This window comes from Cololabis saira, chromosome 21 (assembly GCF_033807715.1).
Source record: "Cololabis saira isolate AMF1-May2022 chromosome 21, fColSai1.1, whole genome shotgun sequence".
NCBI classification, from domain to species: domain Eukaryota; kingdom Metazoa; phylum Chordata; class Actinopteri; order Beloniformes; family Belonidae; genus Cololabis; species Cololabis saira.
In genome coordinates this window covers 19,923,173-19,933,876 of record NC_084607.1, presented here as the reverse complement: position 1 = coordinate 19,933,876, position 10,704 = coordinate 19,923,173, and positions in this window count along the sequence as shown.

Here is a 10,704-nt window from a genome sequence, read left to right as displayed (position 1 = left end):
GCATTTTTCACGGCGCAAAAAAACACTGTAATAAAAAGCCAGGAAAAGAGTACTAAGAGTGAAGTTTTTCTTGTTACACTCTTTTAGACACATTTGAGGGATGTTGGCCAAGACTTTTAATAGTGTTAAAAGCATGTTAAAAATGATGTCACAATACCTTTAATTCTTCATACAGTCACTTAATGGTACATTAAGTGAAGTGTTTCACTAAAGTTTTGCTTCAGCTGAAGACACCATCTTCACCTTCAAGGCTGTTTGTCAGAGCAGAAAGTGCAGCACCTGACAATTCACTGTAAGTCCTAGAGTCATAATCCCATGTTTTGTGATGTGTTGGGGGATACGTGTACAGTATGTTCCATGTGGTCAGATTGCTATTGCAAAATAGCATATAATACACCTCCAGGGGGTCATTTATACTGAGATTGTTAAGGGAGCAAGGTCATCGGGCCCAGGCGTATCCAATCAACCCCCAGCAGAACGTCACACCGGGAGAAGCCTTTCAGAAATAACTTATCCTACCTTTAAAGGAGCACAAAGGAACTTTGCCGTTTTTAACTCACAGGGGCCCCCTAGAGGCATGGAGAATGGTTCATTTTTACTTATTTTTTTCTATCATGTGAGCCCAATTGTTTGATTGATGTGTTGGACAGTGATATGTAGTTGTTACAGAAGAAGACTGGGACAGAAGTCTGAAGTTTCTTTGGTAATTCTTTTCTGTCAGTAAGGATAAGAGACCACAAGCTAGACAGTAACCAAATAGTCCTTTAAATGAGACTGAAAAACCCTTTCTGCTGATTTAATGTGTTTAAATTTGTCATTTTTCCCACTTTAAAATATAAGTGAAAATGTTTGCAAATATACTCAGATTATTTTTCATTCTTCAATCTTAATAGTAACTTCTGTGCACAAAAAAAAGCTTATATAAGCATTTAAAGTGCAGCTTACATGCTGAATTCAAAGTGACCCACACTTCTCTGAGAGATCTGGGAAGCTTTGCGGGTGCTAACTTTAGCTGCCTTCAGTACGGATTGATCTTTAAGTGGGCGATAACAGCACTGCAGTCAGGCTTCCTCTCAGACGGATGTCTGTCTGCTGCTTGTAAGCATCTATCTTACAGCAAACCTGCTGGTGAGGCAAGAAACGCAGAAACCAGAAAGAAAAGGGCTTTTTGTGGAGCTGAAACACTCAGAAAGATCAAAGTATTACATGAGAAGCATCACTTACATAGTAAATCATATCTTTAATGCATAACATCAATCATATTTCCAGGTTTTAAATTCTGAATTTCCTGTGATCGTTTTTTTATTTTTCATGTCTTCATGTCATGTTTTTCAGTCTCAATTTGAATCAGTTTATGCAAGCACTTTGTTTTCTTCTTTTAAGTTGCACTGTACATATTTTTACTGTTCTGTGGGAAGGGTCACTGCAGCCATGAATTATGATCTCACTGCCCCCCCTCACAGCTCCACCTCACACTGTCAGCCTTTACTTTAATAATTACAGTCAAATATCCCAAGTTTCCTTGTAAAACCGACTGTAACTCATCTACTGCCCAATTTGATCTTACAGCTTTAATTCTTTCTTCAAATGGCTAACTTTGCTTTGCAGGTCTGGAGTTGAACCATTGCATCTCCTCTTCATCGTGTTCATGATTGTCTCAGGCCGACAGCTCTGTCACTGTGAGTTTGCGACAATAACAGAAGGCTGCACAAACACTGGGATGCAGTGGCTGTCATGTTAGCGGTCCTAGGATGTATGAACGCATGCTCCCGTCCACCTGCACGCCCACAGTCTGCTGTCATATGGAGATATCACAGCTGTCACGGTTCTTGCAGAGAGCACCTGCGACATGGTTGCTTCAGGGTCATGTTTTCTGACTTCACATCTCGACTGCTTACAGCACGGCTGAAGTAGCCTATAACAGGATAGATGAGTCACGAAGCAGTGTGTGGGTTTATGCATTTTAGATTTCACTGTCGTGTTTAGATACAATAAAGGCGAAAACAACATTTAGATTGTAAATAAAAGTCTGCATTTATAGGTCGACTATGTTGGCAAAAAAGAGTTGCTTATTGTTTGTTTTTTAATGTTTAGTTTTTTAGTCATAGCAAAAAAAATAATAATAAACTAACAAAAATGGACAGCTATTCTTGTCAACGCCTAAAAAATTACTCTCCGGAAAACTGGAAGATGAAAAATAAACTGCTCATTATGCAATATTTTCAGTGATGCTGGCTGTTAGAGGGCCAGACAAAGTAACAATATTGCATGTGGACATAAAACACTAACACAATATCTTTTGCTCTTGAATTGGCCACAGGAGCTTATGGAAAGATCAATACTTCAAATTATAGATCAACATCAGGATATTGTGGCCATAATCATTGTAAACTGTAGTTTGTGTCGTCCACAGCTGCAGTCCAACGCCTGTCCCTGAGAGACATCAAATAAACAGCTGGAATACCACAAACTAGGTTTTTGTGGAGCTTTTACTAAAGAAGCACTCCAGAGGTATCTCCTTAAATAGCATTTGCTCCTCTTTCTGCCATGAAAAACCTATAATTGATATGAAGTGAATGTGGTGTATCTGTGGATATGCCAATTTGGCCCGACGCACCAACGTGGGGACAATGGCTTGCCCTGTGTAATTCCATTTTAGTTGTAGGTAAACATCTTTGAGTAAAACATGAAGTCTTACATAATCTGATTATGTGCTATTTGTAGCCATACACAGAAAATATAAAGTCTGCAATCACCTCAGCCATAGCAAAACACACCAAGCAGCTTATCCTCCTGGTTTCTGCTGTGTTCTCCACCTACTTGGACAAATCTTTCTTTGCACAAGCAAGTTGACTGTAAAACCCCACTGCAATAAGACTAGTTCCTCTGATATTTCAGTGGGAACATCATTCACCATTCCTGTCAGTTACAGGCTTGATTTTAAAGTTTAACTTTTGACTTTCAGAGCTCTCCACGGTCAGACACCAGTAGGTCTCTCAGGTCTGGTTGTGCCTTGGACCGGGCTCAGAGCAAAGGGAGGCAGAGAGTTGCTCCCAGGCTGATGAAAGCTCTTCCACAGGACGGAGACACTCAGACACTGTGGATATTTTTAAAAAACATATTAAAGCACACCTGCATAGGTACACTTTTTTCGTAAAAAAGTGTACATTAATGATATTTGTTTCTGTCTGTTGTTGTCTTTGTATTTTTATGGTTTAATTTTTTTATTTGTGAATCTATTTTTGACTCTCTTTTACTTCTTAAATCTGTGTCTTTCACCTTGTGAAGCACTTTGTGAGCCTCTCTCTGTGAAAGATGTGTTTGTTTACTTACTTACTTACTTACATCTTCTGTATGAGACTTTAGTTGGCGTCGGTTTCCTAGTAGAAACCCTCAACATTGAGGGCATTTATTGTGGATTTGCTCAGGATACATCTTAAAAAAGTAATCTTATAAATCTTTTAAAATGGTTAAAAACAACAAAAAAAGTCAAACTCTATGGCCCTTTACTATGGATTCCACCTGAAAATATATAAAAAACTAAACAAAACAAGAATGCCTTTTCAAGAAAAATCAAACTAAATATACTCATTGTGCGCAATAGTCTGTTTCAGAATAATGTCTCCTTTCTCATGCATGGATGTTTATATCACTTCAAAGCTGCAGCTTATACAGGAAACATGAATTTTAATGACTTTTTGATGAAAATGACTGTTCTTATTGTAGATCTGTTGTAACACATTCTCACACAATTATTGATTATATTGTGCATTAGTTATCCAAATGCCCCAAGTGACCGAACAACAATTCTGAAATAAGAGTATAAAGCAGCAGAAAAATGTCATGTAAAAAAGCAGAGATTATTCAACGTGCTTACATATTCAACTGTACGTTTTGTAGTTGAGCAATTATAATGTTAAACATCCTCTTTTATGCTCATTGCAATATGTAATCTCATCAGTGGTGTAAAACACTGTAAGATAGCTTGGAAAGCTATTTCAGTGTGTTGATCCCTGGTTGGTGATCAAGATAAAATCTTAGGATAATAAATATTTTGTTTGTGTAGAAAAAGATAGCACCAGCATATTAAATCATTTGAGGAATGCTCATCTTCCTCTCTTTTTTTGTTTGCTTTACTACTGCTCTATCTTAAATTAATCTGACCTCCGTCAGTCAGTCAACGTGCTGCTGATATTCCTGCTGACACATATCCTTGTAAAGTGTTTTGCCTCCGCGAAGAGCACCCATTACTCATTTAAGCTGGAGAGCTGCTCGTTCACTTAAGGCAGATGAAGCTGGGGTTTCGGCCCAGTGTTTTAGTCTGTTATTTTAACAGTAGGAGCTCACTCTCATGGTCTGCGGACCAAGCCTGCTGACCGGTGTTTATTTCTGCTGGGCCTCCCTGTTTATTTTCATGAGGGTATTAATGTCTATTTTGATACGCCTCTTGTGTTATTCTAGATGAGTCATTTGGGAATGTGTGGGTACATGTGAGAACAGGCTGTGCTTGTGTGATGATGGCAAGTCAAATGCACGATGGAGACGTTTGTGTGTCGGTGTGTGTGCATTTGTTGACTCAAATTTCTGTATTTTTTTTTTCTTTCTGAAATCAACAATGCTGCAACGAGATGAAAATATACAGATTTTGACAAAATGAGTGTTTTATGCTCTTCTGTACAGATATTAAAATATTTAAGCTTTGCATTACATAATAGTTCAGTCCTAAGTATGCTCCAAAGTAAAGCATGTTTTCTGTGACAAGAAGCACAACTGATATATTTTTACTCAGTCTCGCCACCCTAAGTGTACTCAACAGCGTCAAGCTGGGGTTAGATGAGGGACTTCCAATCAGAGGAGACCCTAAACAAAGACCATAGGTTGGTCATAGATTCAAAGAAATGGAAATACATTTCTACATCTTATGACAAAAATGTGAGAACACTTCACTGAAGGAAACCCTGTCAGATTTGGCAATGATGCTTTGGAGTAGCCTGAGTAAACATAACACAGGCCGTTCTCATATCACAACCATGAAGCCTCAACGTGCTTATACTTGGATGAAATTTTGATTTCTCCAAACTCTTTTTTTATCTTTAGCACGGGGGGGTTTCCTACTTGAAGTCAGTTGGTCGTTCACATTAACCTCTGTGAGAAAGGCCTTCCTTGTGGTCTTGCAGGTCCTGATCTTGACCTTGAGTAGTTGGCTTTTGGGGTGATTGTTGTTGGCCAATTGCTCCTTGAGAGGGTAAAAGGGCTCTTGTAAAAGGCATGTTTTACAATAAAATGGCAAAATATCTCTGTTCCAACATCTGATATGTTTTTTATGTTCTATTGGGAGTAAAATACGGGTTTATGAGATTTACAAATTGTTGCGTCGTTTTTATTCACATTTACATTTACAGCATTCTTACTTTTTTGGAGTCAGTGTTGTAGGAGGGTGAAGTTCATAGACTTTTTCACACATGATGCTATAATAAAGGCAAACGGTGCTTCCACAAAGTATTAGTTGGCTGTGATATCAAGCTGTGATTGTTTTTCAATCAATATTTATTTAATATACTCTGAGTTAGTGAATCTTTCTGTTTTCTGTTGATTTCTGTATGGTGGAAAATTACAGAAAATATTTAACAAGTCTGTCATTTATGTGGTTATTTCTGTCTTTTTATTTTAAGAACATGCAACTCCAAAAGGATATGCATACTTTTTATAACTGTTGTACATCCCTGATCTTTCCTGATTGGACCTTTGGCTTCCACTAAACGAAAACACTTAACCATGATTTTGCCTTCAAATATTCTGTTTACCCTGGAGGTTTCCTCCTCACTGATGTGGACCTCACGACCTCACGACCTCACGACCTCACGACTGCAGCTTTTGCCTTGATGAAAACCAGGTGCTGTAGTCTAATTTGATGCTGAAAATCTGACAATGTTTTTAGGTAAAAGATATTCTGAAATATGAAAATCTATTGTCAAAAACATTCAAGCAGAATTGCACGTGCACCATTTTATTGCATCCTCGTGCTCACTGACGCTGTACTCTCTAGATGCTGTAAAGGTTGAGGGAGGATGAGATGTATTTGCTGCTATTTGCACAAGTCAAATGTGAAGGTTTAATGTCTGCACCATATATCAGGGACATCCTTTCAAAAGCTCCTGATATATTTAACTGAAATAGAAATATTAGTCTGCTAGTGATGCTGTGCAAAGATGTTCACATCCCTCCCAGTCCTCTGGAGAACATGAATGTTTGACAATCCATCCAATTATTTTTGAGATATTTGGATAACATTTTCCATATCTTTCTTCCTCGCCCTCACACTGCTTTTCTGTTCTCTCTCTCTCTTCTTCTATTGATCCTCTAATTTCTCTCTCAGTGTTTACGTTCAGCAGCTTACTGAGCACTGACTGTAGAACGATGCATGATTGGGACTGCTGCGGTCGCCGGTATCAAGAAACTTCTGTGTCACAGACAAGAAGAGCTGAACACATAGGAAGGAAATATTGTTTTTCTACCAGTGAATCTAAATGATTAATGTAGAGATGCTTTACAGAGATGGTTAAAATGGTTCTCTTTGGTTGTGCTTCAAAATCACAGAAAAACTCAAACGTAAGAGGTTGTTGAGCTGTTGTGGTACAAGTGTGTGTCTGGTGGAGAGCAGCGCACAGGCCGTTGCATCATGGAGGGAGTTCAGAGCTAATCTGATGGTCTCTGTCAGGGACGACTGGAGGACGCAGCAGTCATGGCAACAGCAGACAACTGTAATCCTGTTTGTCCTCTCTTTGTCTTTTGTGCACTTTCAAAGCTTGCACATTTTTCATTATTTTAATATCTGGACTGTCAGCACACACAGTAAATCAGCTAATTGCAGAGTTTGAAGTAAAATCCTCTCTCTTCCGTCCTTCCAGCGTCTCGCTGTCCTTTGCTTTGAGTCGTCAGGTGCATCAGAGCAGCTGCTCAGCTGATTGGGTTCTGAACGATGGATTAAATGGTACCTTGCCAAATATTGATTGCCTGCAAGCCTCTGACCTCAACAAATGCAGGCCTAGAGGAAAATCTGTCAAAGTTTGCCTGTCCTGTGCTCTTCAACGTTCTCTTGGGATTTGAAAAACTCTTGGAATTCAGCAAACCGAATATGTAATTACTCTTGCTGACTTTTGTGTAATAAATCCTGATGTTCAGACTAACAAATTATCTAATTTAGATCATCCATGCGTATCATGTTCTCTTTTACAATGAGGTTCTGTTCTCCTTTGGTTTAAACCAAGACTCTTTCTGAAAAACACAGTCTGTTTTCTACCAGCAAGACATATTTCTGCTCCTATTTCTTCCGTCCTTGAAACAGCGGTGCTGCCACCATCTTCATCCCAAGCCTCCAGTTTTGTCCTCTAAGGAATGATGTGCTTGTCTGCTGCTTCCTTCATTTCTTTCTCCTTATCTCTGGCTGCACGAATTGAAGCTGGCCTAATTGACCGGCTCAAATCAGTTGATAGGCTCCAAAATCCATCAGCTACATAATTATACTGACTTCACATTTTACATCTCAATCACCTAATGCATGCTTTTAAAACAAGGGAAATGGGAATTCTACACAATGAATAAAGGCAAGCTGGAAAAATAACAGTAAAATGAAAAATGAAATGAAACAGACAGTCAAAGCGACCAAACGGGTAAGACATTGTATTCCCAGTGGAGTGAACTATTTCATGATGCTTTTCACAGCAGGTGTTCCATCTCTAAAAATTGTGTTATTTTGTGCCACTTGCACACACACCTTACACTGTACTTCAAAGACTGTATGTTCAGTGCATTTATACAAAACAGGTGAAGAACCTGCCATTTAAAATGACAGCACTATAGGAACAGTATGCAATGTTTTTTCAGGGCATATTTTCACGAAAATTAGAGGAGGTGAGCTATAAATACAACAGGGACAGATTTTCCATAAATATTTTGAATGAAATGGTCATAAATACAAGCTGTGAATTGACCCCCTTCTAACTGATTGTTTACCAGAGACTGCTACTGAAGAAAGAGCAATGTACATTACAACAGCACATACAAGCTTTCAAACAAGGGGCTGCAGTTGCTGAAGTGTCACCATCAAGGAAATGGAAATACATGCAGTTCCTTGAACAGCTACTAGACTCCAAAAGCCAGTTCATTCATTATAATTCAGGCCAGCCTTAGAAGTAAATACCCTAATGTTGCTACTAAATATCTAACCTGTAAAGTTTGCTCCAGGCTCTGCGTTTGCCTGGAGGGCTACTGCCCTAACTCAGTGGCTCCTCTCCCTCATAGCAGCCTGAACAGCTGGCTCTTCCAAACAAGTCAGCTTTTTACTTGTTTTCTTCATATTGTTTAGCCAACCAAAACATTTTCAGCAGTTCAGATTTACTCTATTTAAAATCAGATAACATCTGCATCATTGAGCCAACAGCCAGTGTTTTTGAGCTTCTGTGCAGATGACAGATATCATAATAGCAGTCATCCAGGTCAAAGCTACATATATATATAGAGAGAGATAGTATTCCAGTACCAGAATCTTGCCTTTTTCTTAATATGCATATGCAGATGTCTATTTATAGCGATCACATGAATATCAGTTCACTTCCAAGTAATGTCATCTGGACTCTGGAAAGAGCTGTGTAATGTCTCTTGAGGCCCAAGAAAAAGTCCTGGGAAATGTAAAAAACTAACCAAAATCTTTCAGGACTATTGATATCACAGTAATGTCATTATACTAAGGTTCAGTATTTTGTAATATTTTACTGGTTGTGTTTTCTAAATTCACAAACAAAGCCTGACACCATGAGAGGCAGTCAAAAGTGCTGAAAACGTTAGTAAGTGGACCTGAAATTAAGGCTGTTTTACTAAATAGAGATTCAAAAGTTATGAATTAAAGCATTGCATGATTGGGTTCCACTACAGCTTACATGTACATTCAGATTGTAGTGGTTCAGTGACATTCAGCTCCAGTCTGTGATTACTGAACATATACTCCCAGACTGAGCATTGATTCAGAGTCTGCTGTTAGTGAGGTCCCGGTGTCAGAAACAGGACTGTTGCTGCTGTTGTGATTTCCATCTGCGTGTTTGCGTTTACGTGAGGGTCACAGAGGAGCACTTCCTTCTTCCTGTCTGTTCTCTCTCCTCCCGTCTCAACATTTTACTGCAAATTTTTCTAAATGAAGTTCTTCAGCCAAGGTAGGGAACAGGCTCTGTCTTTTTTTTTGTTTGTTTTCTTGGGAGACAAAAAATATTGATTGGTGTGTGGTGTCTTGAACCGGCCAACAGGGTCAGGGTGCTCTCGGTGTATATGTGGGTGTGAATGTCTGTCGGGATGTGAATTTATAACTCTTTATAATAAGTTATATATATATATATATATATATATATATATATATATATATATATATATATATATATATATATATATATATATATATATTGTTATATATATATATATATTGTTATATATATATATATATATATATATATATATATATATATATATATATATATATATATATATATATATATATATATATATATATATATATATATATATTGTTATATATTGTTATATATTGTTATATATATATATATATATATATATATATATATAGTTTTTAGTTTTTTTTATGTTTTTTTTCTCCATAAATTCACAAGATTCAGAACCGAGACTATTAGAGAAGAAGTAGGATTAAATACATTTTTCTTCTTCCTATCACTTTTCTGACAAGTCAAACAGGTTTATGTGTTATGTGTATTGTTATGCGTGTGCATGTATATAGGTATGTATATAATGTATATACAGATAGCTGTGTGCACATTGGGGTATTATTTTATAAATTGATTTATTTTGTGTACATTCAGTTAAAATCCATTGATTTATTTATATAGATTTATTTGCAAAAATGATTGTTGGTGATTTTAACATCCATGTGGACAAATGGACGAAACACCTAACTAACACTCTGGACAACTCTGGGCTGACTCAGCATGTAACAGAGGCCACGCACAATAGGGGGCAAACTCTAGACCTACTGATCTCTGAGGGTCTGAGCATTTCAAAGGTTACTGTGTCTGACGTGGGCCTGTCTTGATCACTCGTGTGTTTTCAGTGCACACAAATGCTTCAACAGCAGTGATCTCAAAACAGTGTATAAGTGAAAACAGTAGTGAGATCTTTAACCAGGTCTTCTCTCCAACACCTTCTCTGTCTGGGGGTTCAGTCAATGAGCTCATCAGTAGCTTCAATGCTAAAATGTTAAATGTAATGGATACTATTGCTCCCATTAAGGTAAAGGTTATCTCTGGAAGGAATAAGTCTTGTGAAAAATGGGAAAAGAGAGTGTCATTTCATTCCAAATATAATGTTTAAGTATAATAATTGAAACTTCTTTTTTAACCCAAAACAACTGCTAGGATGCTTTCCAGTCAGGTTTTAGACAGCACCACAGCACTGAGACTGGCTTTACCAAAGTATTTATCGATATATGTCTGAATACAGATAGTGGAAAAAATGCCAGTCTCAGTTTTACTGGATCTCAGTGCTGCATTTGATACAGTTCACCACAATAATGTATATTACTCAAATGACTGGAGATATGAGTGGGTCTCTCTGGAGCTGTATTAAACTAGTTCAAAACATATTTAGAGAACAGGAGGTAACTTTACATCTGAGCAGACAAGAATCACA